General features: G+C 48.8%; 1 protein-coding gene across 12 annotated transcripts in view; it reads left to right on the top strand.

The window, feature by feature from the left end:
* SRCIN1 (SRC kinase signaling inhibitor 1) overlaps positions 1 to 13,699 on the top strand; it is a 461,563-nt gene that overhangs the window by 65,914 nt on the left and 381,950 nt on the right. Inside the window, exon 1 of one of the 12 annotated variants that reach the window (XM_040329860.1) lies at positions 12,315 to 12,646. The exons of the other annotated variants lie outside the window; for them this stretch is intronic. The gene's annotated coding sequence lies outside the window, so the exon portion shown is untranslated. Of the gene's footprint in view, positions 1 to 12,314; positions 12,647 to 13,699 lie in introns of those variants that run through there. 12 annotated transcript variants of the gene reach the window in all.

The following is a 13,699-nucleotide window of genomic DNA, read 5'->3' as shown; positions in this document are numbered from 1 at the left end:
GAATGCATGCATGCCCACCAATGTGGTCCCTAGCTCACACACACCACATCCACCTCACATTGGATTAGCCCAAGTCCACCATGCAGGACTTGGGAGCAGCAACGCCGCGCCAAGGCCCCAATGGTGTCGCTGTCCATTCATACCACATTCACACGGTCGTGGGGATAACCTCTCCCCCAGGGTGACACGCCTTGCTGGCAGGTATGTCACCCCCACATTCACACACCAGTCACACTGTAGCCTGCACTCCTCACCGTGTGCATACACTACAAAAAGAAAAAAACTCATGACCTTAACATAAAATAAAAAGAAAAAAACTCATAACCTGAGCATTAAATAAAAAGAAAAAACTGGCACTCATTTGCCCTGTCGTGGGCTACGCCTGGTGCCAAGGCTCATGCTCCTCAGTTGCCTGGGGGGAGCCATCATCTGGAGGAGGATCATCCCCCGGTCTCTCCCTGGCTGGCTGCCTGCCCTCCGATGCCAGGGCAATGCGGGTGAGGACCGCATTTGTCTCCGCCTGCATCCGCAGCTGGCGGGTGGTGGTGAGCCGCTGGTGGCGCCTCCCCTCCACCTCGATGGAAGCTGTATTCGCCTGTACGGCCACTGCCAGGCTCCTCCCCTCCACCTCGATGGCAGCTGTATTCGCCTGGACAGCCACTGCAAGGCTCCTGACCTCTGCCACAAGGCCTGATGTTGTGGCCTGCAGCTCCCCAAGGCAGGTCACTATAGCAGTGCAGTTTGCACTCACATCCTGCAGGCTGTCAGAGATGGAGGTACTCTGATCAGCCTGCTGTGTGAGGGCCTGCTGGACAGCCAATGTGCAGGCAGCCTGGGTCTGGGCTGAGGAGGCCAGGCTCTCTGCCACACGGCGCATGTCACCCGCTATAGAACCCAAATGGCGGGTCTGCCGGGCCTGGTCCCTCGCCAGATTCTCCTCAAAGGCATCAGGATCACCCCTGGTCTTCCTCGTAGCCTTCCTGGGGGCAGGAGAGGCTTGGGGCCGTCTGTACGGGGAGGCCCTTGAGGGGAGTTCCCTGATGGAGGAGGAGGATGAGGGGCTTCCCCTGATGGATGAGGCCCTTGGGGGGCTTCCCCTGATGGAGGAGGCCCTTGGGGGGCTTTCCCTTATGGAGGAGGCCCTTGAGGGGCTATCCCTGATGGGGGAGGAGGTTTGGGAGAATCCAAGGATGATGTTCTCCTCCACGAGGTATACACCTTCCTCTAGAGTACCGTGCTCCTCCTCAACTTCCTCTAGAGGAGAGGTGTGGGCACACTCCTCTTGGGATGGCGTGGGTCGCCCAGCAGCCGACGACGGCCAAGCTCCCTCCTGCACATCTGTGGATGACACAAAGCATTCACATGTTGATGGACCCACACACTTGTCACATGTTCCCTTGCACCCCCACACATGCTACACACCGGATAGGAGATAAAACACACTTACCTGTCCTCAAGGGCTGATCAATGGAGTCATAGCCCTCCAGGCCCTCTACCTGCTCCCTCTCCAGGCACCTGGCAATGACCTCCTCATCAGGACTGAGCCTGATCTTCCTGGCTGGTCCACCTCCTGTGCCCCTGGCGTGCTTCCTCATCGTGGCCAGCTTGTCTTTGACCAGACGACACAGGTCATTCATTTTTTGGGCTATGTCCCTTGAGGACCTAACCTCATGGCCAAGGGCATTGACCTGCATGGTTATCTCCTGCAGGATCTCCTCCTTCCGGACCTTGCTGGTCGAGCCACTCTCTGCCCCATGGAGGTACACGTCGTGCCTTGAGATGGCATTGATGATGATTGCCTTCTCCTCAGGTGTAAAGTTTTTTTTCCTCTTCTCCTTCCCAGTCACTGGAGCAGATATGGCTCAGAAAACAGAAAACAAAAGTACCTACACCAAAAGCTGCTGGTGTACTTTTGCACTCGACGGGCGCATGTCTGGGCGTATTTATGCACTGGGCGTAGGCGGTGGGCTGGCGTATCTTAGGGGTTACGTCGGGCATAGTTGTGAGCATGCGCAGAGGGGTGCAGGCCATACGTCCACGTCACAGCGCATGCGCCGTTTAAGATACGCCCAACGTAAACCACTGCGACACACTCGGACCATCATTTGCATGGGGTCACGCCCACTTACACTGGCCTACACCTTCGAAAATACGTTACGCTGGCTCATCTTGGTGAGTAATGGCTTTCTGAATACAATGCATGCCTCTCTGCACTGCTCCGGCGTAGTGTAAAAAAGATACGCTACGCCAGCATAATAATGCGCCGATGTCTGTGAATCCGGGCCAGTATCTTTATTTTTGATTATAGTGATCTTACATGCAGTGCCTGATATTATAATTCTCCTGTAGAAGCCATTGAAATGGCAAAACATGTGGAGATCTAATCAGTTTGCACATTTTGTTTATATATCAAGATCAATGTTTTAATGTATTCATATAATATTTATTTTTAATTTATTAAATGTATATATTTTTTTATTTCTTGCACCTTAAAAGTCCCGCAAAAATCTTTCTTTATATGCTACTTACTTACCTGTAAAATCCTTTTCTTGGCATACATTATGGGACAGAGGGGTCCATCCCCTCTTTTTGGGATTTCATTGCTTGCTACAAAACTGAAGTACTTCCTGTATGGGAGGGGTTATATAGAGGGGGACTTCCTGTCTGTTTGGTCTACCAGTTTCCATCCACCTACTGTATAACCATAACCTATAACCAAGATAGCAATGTTTATAGCCTGCTCTGTGTCCTGTGATGTAACCTAAGAAAAGGATTTTTGTAACAGCACTGGTGAACGGAATGAACTACAACTGCGGTTAGCAAGGAATTCAATGCGCTTCTTTATGTGACAACTCAGTATTGGGCCCCAGGCGTCACTCCTCGCAACAGGAGTTTGGGGGATCTCTACATCATCTCTCTGTCACATAAAGAAAGGCGTTGAGCTACTAAGGATGGACTCATTACAACATGCGACCAGAGCTTAGCGTTTAAAATTATATAAGGTTAATATTTCAATACACCTCTATATGCAAGTGATTATCAGTATGGGACCCCAGGCGTCACTCCTGACAAACAGGAGTTTGGGGGTTCTCTACATCATATCACTTTGAGCATATAGGGATGTATTAGGCCACTAAGGGAGATGCTATGAAATAGCATCAACCCCTAGCATAGAAAGTTAGAGAGAACATGTTCAAACAATTAGGACAAGGCCTATAAGGGATTTAGTTAAGGTAAAAGTAGTTGCATATGAGAGGCAATATAGCTCAGGTAATTGTAGTTACATACATGAGGTAAATATTGCAGATGTAATAGTAGTTGCATGTGAGACGCAAAATAGCTCAGGTAATTATAGTTACATACATGAGGAAAATATTGCAGACGTAATAGTAGTTGCATGTGAAAGGCTATATAGCTCAGGTAATTATAGTTGCATATATGAGGTAAATATTGCTCTAGTAATTTGAGGGTAGCTGACCCTTTAAGCTACTCCTTCGCAAACAGTCCTTAGCACAGCAGTATCTCCCAAATAGTATGTTGATATCCACACAGCATATTTAGTAACACAAGTATTAGATGGAACACTAGCAGTAGATCTTCTTATAGGACTACAAGTGATACAATGGCTACTTATCCGTTTGTAGGCTTCTATGTAGGAGATAGAGGATCCGTGGTGTAGGGTATTCAGCAAAGGCTTCAAGGTTGTCCCCAGCAATGCTCTGTTGCAATAGGTGCATAGCACCAAAGTAGTAGTAGTTGTTGTCTGGAGCGGTGTTGCAGCATGGGGAGCGATGGCAGCGGTATTAGTAGCATGGCTGGGCTACGGCTGACAATAATAGAACAGTTTTTCTATTGCAGGTGAATGCCTTTATAGACAAGTGGGCAGCTGCAATGCATTGCAGCAATTCAAATGACCGCCGTGGATAGCGGCGCACTTCCGCGTTCCAAGCTGGAACGCACGCGGTGCCGGGCGATGACGTTATCGCGTGAGCGCCGTATGCATTCCAGCATGGAATGCACTACAGCCCTGAAATCGCCAGGTATTACAGAAAGTAACAGGCGCGTGGAGTGCCTGTTGCAATTTTACAGGTAAGTAGGTATGAAAATTCAAGTTAGACTTACCGGTAACTAGTTTTCCAAGAGTCTTTCAGGACAGCACATGAGAGAGTGGCTCCACCAACTAGGAAACAGGAAAAACAAACGCCACCACATTTTAAAAGGAGGCTTCTCCCCACAGCTCATCAGTTGTAGTAGAGTACCTCCGGCCCAAGCTGGAACACATAATCAGAATATGGTTAATCACAGCAGATGTACATAAAACCATATATACACAAAAAAAGGGCGGGTAGCTTGCTGTCCTAAAAGACTCTTGGAAAACAATTTGCCGGTAAGTTTAACTTGAATTTCCCCTTATCATCTTTCAGGGCAGCATGAGAGGATAATCAAGACTTACCCACTAGGGAAGGACAACAGCCTGCAGAATCTTTCTGCCAAATGCCTGATCATTGGCTGACAGAAGATCCAGTCTGTAATGACGGACAACCGTTAAATAACTTGACCACGTATCCACCTTACATATTTGATGTGGGGTCACACCAGCTTTTTCTGCCCATGTAGTGGCCAGAGCTCTAGTAGAGTGTGCTCGTATTCCCGGCAGAGGAGATAAACCCATCTGGGAAAAAGCTTCTGAAATAGCCAATTTTAGCCATCTAGCAATTGACCCCTTTGATGCTTGACATCCCTTTCTGTTGCCAGAAAAAAGAACAAAGATTCAGAAGACCTAATGTCCTTTGTTACTTCCAAGTAATGTAATAAAATCTAAATTATGGAATAATTCTTCCTTTCTTCCTGAAGGATTTGAACAAAAAGTTGGCAGGATGATTTCATGCGACCTGTTATGAACTGATGCCACCTTTGGCAAAAACCCTGGATCTGTTTTAAGCACAATCCTGTCTGGGTAAATTAACAAAAAAGGTTATTTTACTTAAAGGGTCACTAAAGGAAATTTTTTTTTGCTGAAATGACTGTTTACAGGGTATAGAGACATAAAAGTTAACTGATTCCTTTTAAAAATGATTACAAATAGATAAAAAATCAATCATATAATGTGCCTGTAGGTTAGTTTCACTTTTAAACTGGTTTCATGTTTCTGTGAACTAGAGAGACACACAGAACAAAAACAAACAAGTCCAGGGCAGTGTTTTGTTTTTAAAATGAATCTGATTGGTTCTGTTAAGTTTTAGACACACAGTAATGACAGCTTAGACCTACAGTGAAAAGCTCCCAGTACGATGGTTATAAGGAAACAGACAACCAGGAAGTGTGGAGATCAGAGCAGAATTACAGCCACTTCAAAGCAAAAACGAACAATGAGGACATGAAACCAATACTGCAGTAAGGTAACGGAAGCTATTTAGCTAAAAAAAAAAAAGAGCGTGTAGTTGTACACACGATCGGAATTTTCGATGGAAAAAGTCAGACGAAATTTTTTCAACACATATTCTGACTGTGGGTGTGCCCCATCTGACTTTTTTCCATTGGAATTTAGAAAGAGAACATGGAAAACATTTCTATCGGAAATTCTGTTCGTCTGTAGGGAACTCCGAAGGAGAAAAAAAAACACACATGCTCAGAATCAAGTCGACGCATGCTTGGAAGCATTGAACTTCATTTTTCTCGTCCTAGTGTTGTATGTCGGAATTTGGTGTGTCAGTATGTATGCAAGACAGCTTGAACAGAGTTTATCCCGACAGAAAATCTGATCGTGTGTACAAGGCATACGAATACCATTTTCAGAGTTAAATCCCTCAGTGAAATTGTCTGTAATGGTTCAAAAGGCTATTTTGTGAAGGCTTGCAAAACTACTGACAGGTCCAATTTAGAAAAATGTTGAGTAGGAACCCATGTCTTCAAATGCCAAGTCGGTTGATCTGGAAACTTGGGAAAATGCTGTGTCCAATTTTTGGAACTTTGTTCCAAAGCTCCTCTGGGTCTTCATTGAGCGAAAAGTGTCTTTTATGCGCTCTTGGGGAAAAAAGTTTTTTTCTCTGGATCAGCCAATTCCTTTTTAATAGTCTCCGAGATCACCGAATGCACGGGAAAAGTGCAACTTTTTGTTGCCCTGCGTACTGTACATTCGATCATGCAGCGATAATTATTTTCTTCATCTAAGCCCAATGTTGCATAGACTGCTTTCAAAAGACTGTCTACTTGCTCCAAGGGGTACTTTCAAATTTACCGCGTCGTATCGTTGTTTTGAATCCTCAAAACAAGATACGACGGCTTCTGGGTTAGATCCGACAGGTGTACGTCTTCGTACGCCTTCGGATCTAAGATGCAATTCTTCGGCGTCCGCTGGGTGGCGTTCACGTTGTTTTCCGCGTCTGGTATGCAAATTAGCATGCGCAGTTCATTCGGCGCGGGGACGCGCTTCATTTAAATGAAACACGCCCCCTAATCGCCGATTTGCATTCCGCGCCCTTACGCCGCTTGAGATACACTACGCCGCCGTAACTTGCGGCGCAAATTCTTTGGGGATTCGAACCGGCCAAATGTAAGTTACAGCTTATTAATTCTATGTGGATCTACCCCTTTGTATCTAGAAGGTTCATCTTCTGCCTCTTCTTCTTTCTCCTCCTTATCCTCTTTCTTGGAGTGAGAGCGGGAATGCTCCCCTTGGGTAGGAGGGCCAGCTTCAGCCTCTACCACTGGGATTAATTGTGAGCCCTGAGAGGATCCTGAGGTAGTTGTCTGACTCTGGGATGGTGTTGCAAGAGAAGAGAAAAAAGATTGTATGGTAGCATCTAGCTCTTAACTGATGCGATTAAATCGCTGCATGCAGAAGCTTCTTCCTTAAAGCGGAGTTCCGGCCACAATTTCACTTTTTAAATATAAATACCCCTGTAATACACAAGCTTAATGTATTATAGTAAAGTTAGTCTGTAAACTAAGGTCCGTTTTGTTATGTTGTTACAGCATTTAGACACTTTATAAAATAGAAATTGACTGGGGCCATCTTAAGTGTGGGCATCATGAAGCCAGACTGTATGACTTCCTGGATTTCAGCCTTGCAGATCTCGCACATGCTCAGTGCTGCACAAGCAGTGTCAGATCAGGTTTCAGCACCTGTGCTGTCTAAGTCACATGATTCTTTGAGACTGGGGAATGCACAGACTCCTGGAAAGTTACACCCACTACATTCCCAGGAGTCTGTGCGGTGTAGGTTAGGAAGCATTAAGCACCTAGGTGCAGGAAGTGGGAAGATTAACTATTCTGCCTAGCAACAACACTTTGAAGGCATCTAAAAAAAAAAAAATTTTCGTAAAGGACTATGACATTTTTTTAAAACTACTGATGTAATGTTATATTTATGGGTGGAACTCCACTTTAACTAAGGCGTCAATGCAAACTTGACATAAAGTCTTCTTCCAACCCTCTGGTAACTTTGTTTTACATGAGGGGCATCTCTTTTTTAAGCTGGATCAGAGCTCTTAGCCTGCCAAAAAAAAATGACAAAAAGAGGACACCAAGATCCCAGTGAGTCAAACCTTCCTCCTAACGGGCTCACCACAGGTACACAGGCAGAACAACAGCCCTATGCCCAGACAGGCCCCAGCCACCAGGGGGGAAAAACATGGAAGAGAGAGGCACCACAGTAAACAGGGGCATACCAGGGGTGGACTGACAACTCATGGGGCCTCCGGGCAATAGGAGATTATGGGGCCCCCGGGCGATAGGAGATTATGTGGCCCCTGGGCAATAGCAGATTATGGAGCCCCCGGGCAATAGCAGATTATGGAGCCCCGAGGCAATAGATTATGGGGCCACACAGTATACACACACACACATACAGTATACATACACAGTATACACACACTAAGAAGGTACTGGAGAAACGGGAGAGCTATAATATTGGGATTTAAAAAAAACACAGATTTTTACATACTGTTCCTGGTTTTACTGAGGCTGGCAACCCTGATGGGGCACCCTAGTGGCATGGGGCCCTCGGGCAGTGCCCAAGTGCCCGAATGGTCAGTACGCCCCTGCCCCATACCCCCTTACCTGGGCCTTGCTGGTGCCTGTGCCTGCCCCACTCGCTGCTGCCACAGAATCCATTGTGGTGCTGCGTTCATTCTGTGGCTTCCAAACGTTGGTTCTGGAATCCATAAACGCCGCTGTGTCAGACCGAAACCAGAGTATAGGCACCAGGACCACCCCTCCCCTCTCCCCTTGTGCAATTTCCGCCGGAAATGACGATGCGCCTGTTCCCAGTGCCGCCCCTTGCCAGATACCTTGCCGGCCGAGTCTCTACTCTTCCTCCAAAAAGATGGCGGCGGCCTGTAACGCCGACATGCGGTACAAAAAAGGAGCGGCTCCAGAAACAGTCATGCTCTCTCTGAGCTGAAAAGGGAGCCCACTTACCAGCTACCCTTGTCGCAGCGTGGGAGGAACGGACTCTGGAGGAAAAATGTATATTGGGGTAGGCAGCCTGGCCTCTCAGGACAGCACCTTAAGAGACCCTGTCTCCTACTAGGTAACCAGAAGAAACACAAAAACTGATGAGCTGTGGGGAGAAGCCTCCTTTTAAAATGTGGTGGAGTTTGTGTTTCCTGTTTCCTAGTGGGTGGAGCCACTCTCTCGTGTGCTGTCCTGAAAGACGATAAGGGAAAAATCTAATTTTTACTCTTACACTGTGGGCACACTGAATGATGCGTGTCTGTATTGCATACCTCACAACATTTTTAGATGGGAACAAGGGACACCTATTACAAAAAGTATGTAGGAATAGGAAATACACCCTGCAACGCCCCCTCAAAAGAGAATTATACCAGAAAGGGGATTAGTTAAACCCACAAGTGCTTTTGCTACCATTACTATTTCTTTATATTGAAATTTACAATAGCAGCAATTTAGAAATTGGATAAAAGGTTTAGCAACGGGAAACACTTTAAAGATAAATAGCGCATTTTATATACAACTATATAGATCAGACCAAAATGAGGGACAAATGAGGAGGAAAGAGGGAGAGAGGGATATTGTTCTAAATCAGGGACAGTCCCTCAAAATCAGGGACAGTTGGGAGCTATGTGTATTGTAAGGATGGTCTGTGCTGAGGGTTCTGTACTGAAAGTAGGGGGCTGTACAAAGGGGAAGGGTGTCTTTACTTGGGAGGAGGGGGTGTCTGTATTGGGGAGGGGAGGTGTCTACTGGGGGGTGGGGGTTGCGTGTACTGGAAAGGTGGGGTGTCATTACTGAGGAATGATTATCTGTCCTGAGGGGTCTTTACTGGGGAAGGAGTGTCTGTACTGAGGGGTCTGTAATTAGGGGTCCCTACTGAGGAAGGATTATCTGCACTGAGGTTCCATACTGAAAGAGGTGTGGTGTCGGTACTAAGAGGTCTAAACTGGAGAAGTGCCTGTACTAAGGGGTCTATACTGGAGAAGAGGTATCTATACAGAGGGGTCCACACTGGGGAAAGAGTGTTTGTACAGAGGGGTCTGTACTGGAGAGGTGGGATGTCTGAACTGAGGAAGGATTATCTGTACTTTGGGGTCTTTACTGGGGAAGAAGTTTCTGTACTGCGGCGTCTGTACTGAGGAAAGATTATCTGCACTGAGGGGTCCATACTGGGGAAGGATTATCTATACTAAGGGGTCCATACCCCATATACTAAGGGGTCTTTACTGGGGAAGGAGTGTCTGTATTGAGGGGTCTATACTGAAGGGTCCATACTGAGGAAAGATTATCTGCACTGAGGGTTCTGTACTGGGAAGGAGGGTCTGTACTTAGGGGTCTGTACTCAAGAGGTAAGGTGTCTGTACTGGGGAAGGATTGTCTGTATTTAGGGGGCCGTACTGGAGAAGTAGTATCTGTACTGAGGGGTCCATACTCGGAAGTCTGCACTGGAGAGGTCGGGTGTCTGTACTGAGGCAGGAATACTTCTACAGAGGTGTCTGTACTGGGGAAGGAGTGTCTGTATTAAGGGGTCTGTACTGGAGAAGTAATATCTGTACTGCGGGGTCTATTCTGGGGAAGGCGTGTCTGTACTGAGTGGTCTTTACTGAAGGGCCCATACTGAGGAAAAATGATCTGTACTAAGGGTCCATACTAAGGGTTCTGTACTGGGAAGGAGGGTCTGTAATGAGGGGTCAGTACTGGAGATGTAAGGTGTCTGTACTAGGGAAGGCGTGTATACACTGAGGGGTCTGTACTGGGGAAGGAGTGTCTGTATTTAGGGGTCGGTACTGAAGAAGTAATATCTGTACTTAGGGGTCTGTACTGAGGGGCCTGTAATGGGGAAGGAGTGTCTGTATTAAGGGGTCTGTACTGGGGAAAGATTATCTGCACTGAGGGTCCGTACTGAGGGTTCTGTTCTGGGAAGGAGGGTCTGCACTGAGAGTTTGTACTGGAGAGGTAAGGTGTCTGTACTGTGGAAGGATTATCTGTACTGAGGGGTCTTTACTGGGGAAGGTGTATAAATTGAGGGCTCTGTACTGAATAATCCATACTGGGGAAGGATTATCTGTATTTAGGGGTCCTTACTGGAGAGGTCTTTACTGGGGAAGGAGTGTCTGTACTGAGGGGTCTATACTGAAGGAACGATTATCTGCAAGGAGGGTTCTGTAATGCCTCGTTTCCACTGAGCGGATCGGTTCGGGACGTTTAGAATGGAACGGGTTAGAATGGTCCGGTCTATTCTGCTGAGCATTTCCACTGCAAATCGGACCATCCGGGATCCATGCAAGGTTTAGAAAAAAAGCCTAGCACGTCCACCAATCAGTGAGATGTATTTGTAGGTCCGCCCTAATGGAACCGTTCCATTTTCTATGGCCCCACATCTGAAGCAGGACCCAGAATGGTCCGGTACGGTTCGCTTTTATGGCACGCTTTCATAATGGAAACACCCAAAATAGTGAACCGTACCGAACCGATCCGCTCAGTGGAAACGAGGCATCAGGAGGGTCTGTACTCGAGAAGTAAGCTGTCTGTACTGTAGAGGGATTATCTGTACTGAGGGGTCTGTACTAATGGATCCATACTGGAAAAGGAATATTGAGGGGTCTGTACTGGGGAAGGTGTGCCTGTACTGAGGAAGGAGTGTCTGTATTTAGGGGTCTGTACTGGAGAAATAGTATCTGAACTGAGGGGCCTATACTGGGGAAGGATTGTCTGTACTGGTGTACTGGAGAGATGAGATGTCTGTACTGGAGAGATGAGATGTCTGTACTGGAGAGATGAGATGTCTGTACTGGAGAGATGAGATGTCTGTACTGGAGAGATGAGATGTCTGTACTGGAGAGATGAGATGTCTGTAATGGGAAGGTGAAGGGGTTGTCTATACTGGGGAGATGGGGGTCTGTACTTGGGCTATGGGGCGGGGGGGGGGGGGGTTTGTAATGGGTAAATAAAAGGGGTGTCTGTGCTGAGAAGATGGGAGTGGTGTGTGTACTGGAGAGACGAAGGAGGGTGTGTGTACTGGGGAGATGAAGGGGGGTGTCTGTACTGGGGAGATGAAGGGGGGTGTCTGTACTGGGGAGATAAAGGGGGAGGTTGTACCGGGGAGATAAAGGGGGAGGTTGTATTGGGGAGATGAAAGGGGGTGTCTGTACTGGGGAGATGAAGGGGGGTTTTTGTACCAGGGAGATAGGGGGTGTCTGTACCGGGGGATGTCTGTACAGGGGAGATGAAAGGGAGGTGTCTGTACAGGGGAGATGAAAGGGAGGTGTCTGTACAGGGGAGATGAAGGGGGGTGTCTGTACCGGGAGATGAAGGGGGGGGGTCTGTACTGGGGAGATGGGTGTCTGTTTCGGGGAGATAGGGGGGTGTCTGTACTGGGGGGGGGGGGTCTGTACATGGGAGATGAAGGGGGGGGGCGTCTGTACTGGGGAAATGGGGGGTTTCTTTACTGGGGAGAAAGGGGGTGTCAGTACCGGGAGATGAAGGGGGGGGGGGGTGTCTGTACCAGGGGATGAAGGGGGGTGTCTGTACTGGAGAGATGAGGGGGGGTGTACAACTATCATTTACTGCTCCTTATAAATGGGAGTGAGGGGGAAGCAGACGTTTGGGATATTACAAGGAGGCAGGAAAAAAAACATCTGATAAAAAAATAAAAGCTTCCATTAGTGGAAGTGATATTTTTGCAGAATACAGAGGTTCCCCTCTATTGAACTCTATGTAACATGACTAGGAAGGAGAGGGACAGTCCATGTCCCGTGAGAGGGCTCCCCTCTTCACGTACACTGTGCAGGTGTGGGAGGAGCCACGGCCGCCCCTCTCTGGGTGGATTAAGACGTCCGAAGCCCCTCCCCGCTCTGATGGATCAGGCTGCATGAGCCCCTGGATCTGCATTCCTCCGATCCCTCCCCTCCGTCACTGACAGGAGATTGTGCCCGAGCTCTCCTCTCCTCCTCATAGCATGGGCTCATCGACAGGCATCGCCCGCGCCTCTCCTCGGTGCAGCAAGGTGCCAGGAGACAGGTGGAGTCCGGTTACCACAGCAACCACATCCTTATAAGGCAACAGAGCGCTGCAAAGGTCAGGCGGAATGGTGGCGCTGGACGGAGAGTGTGCCTGACATCACCATGGCTTGTCGTCATGTCCACCGAGGTGTCGCCGCTGATGGATTAGCAATCAATGCGGGAATCTGGTAAGGTGGGAGAGAGGTGGGGGCACTTCCCCCCGCCCCCAACAGCTTCTCCTTTCATGTCTTAGAGCGGCTGGTGTCAGGACTTCCCTGTCCCCCCCCCCCAGCCTCGGTGCCCCCCCCCCCAGCCTCTGTGCCCCCCCCCCCCCAGCCTCGGTGCCCCCCCCCCCACCAGTCTCTGCAACATGTATATCTTTGGAGCAATGACAGAGACAGGTATGAGTGGTAATAGAGGCTGCAGTGTCTGTGTGCACTATTCATTCCACAGCTCTACCTGCCTGCTCTGTCCTCCATCCATCATCACCTAGATCAGATGTATCACAGGATCCCTCTGGCCATCATCCCACCACTCATCCCCTCATCTGATATAAGCCATAAATCCGGCATGTCATTGTCATCAGAACCACGTTCCATTCTGGCTGATGTCCCCCCCTCGCTGTCATCTCTATACCTGCTGCACCCCCCCCCTCGCTGTCATCTCTATACCTGCTGCACCCCCCCCCCTCACTGTCATCTCTATACCTGCTGCACCCCCCCCCCCCTCGCTGTCATCTCTATACCTGCTGTACCCCCCCTCGCTGTCATCTCTATACCTGCTGTACCCCCCCCCCCCTCGCTGTCATCTCTATACCTGCTGCACCCCCCCCCCTCGCTGTCATCTCTATACCTGCTGTACCCCCCCTCGTTGTCATCTCTATACCTGCTGTACCCCCCCCCTCGCTGTCATCTCTATACCTGCTGTCCCCCCCCCCCGCTGTCATCTCTATACCTGCTGTACCCCCCCCCTCGCTGTCATCTCTATACCTGCTGTACCCCCCCCTCGCTGTCATCTCTATACCTGCTGTACCCCCCCCCCTCGCTGTCATCTCTATACCTGCTGCACCCCCCCCCTCGCTGTCATCTCTATACCTGCTGTACCCCCCCTCGCTGTCATCTCTATACCTGCTGTACCCCCCCCCTCGCTGTCATCTCTATACCTGCTGTACCCCCCCCCCCCTCGCTGTCATCTCTATACCTGCTGTACCCCCCCCCCCCCCTCGCTGTCATCTCTATACC

Source organism: Rana temporaria, chromosome 12 (assembly GCF_905171775.1).
Source record: "Rana temporaria chromosome 12, aRanTem1.1, whole genome shotgun sequence".
NCBI classification, from domain to species: domain Eukaryota; kingdom Metazoa; phylum Chordata; class Amphibia; order Anura; family Ranidae; genus Rana; species Rana temporaria.
Note: the sequence above shows the minus strand (reverse complement) of the source record. Positions and strands in the feature narration are given on the sequence as shown.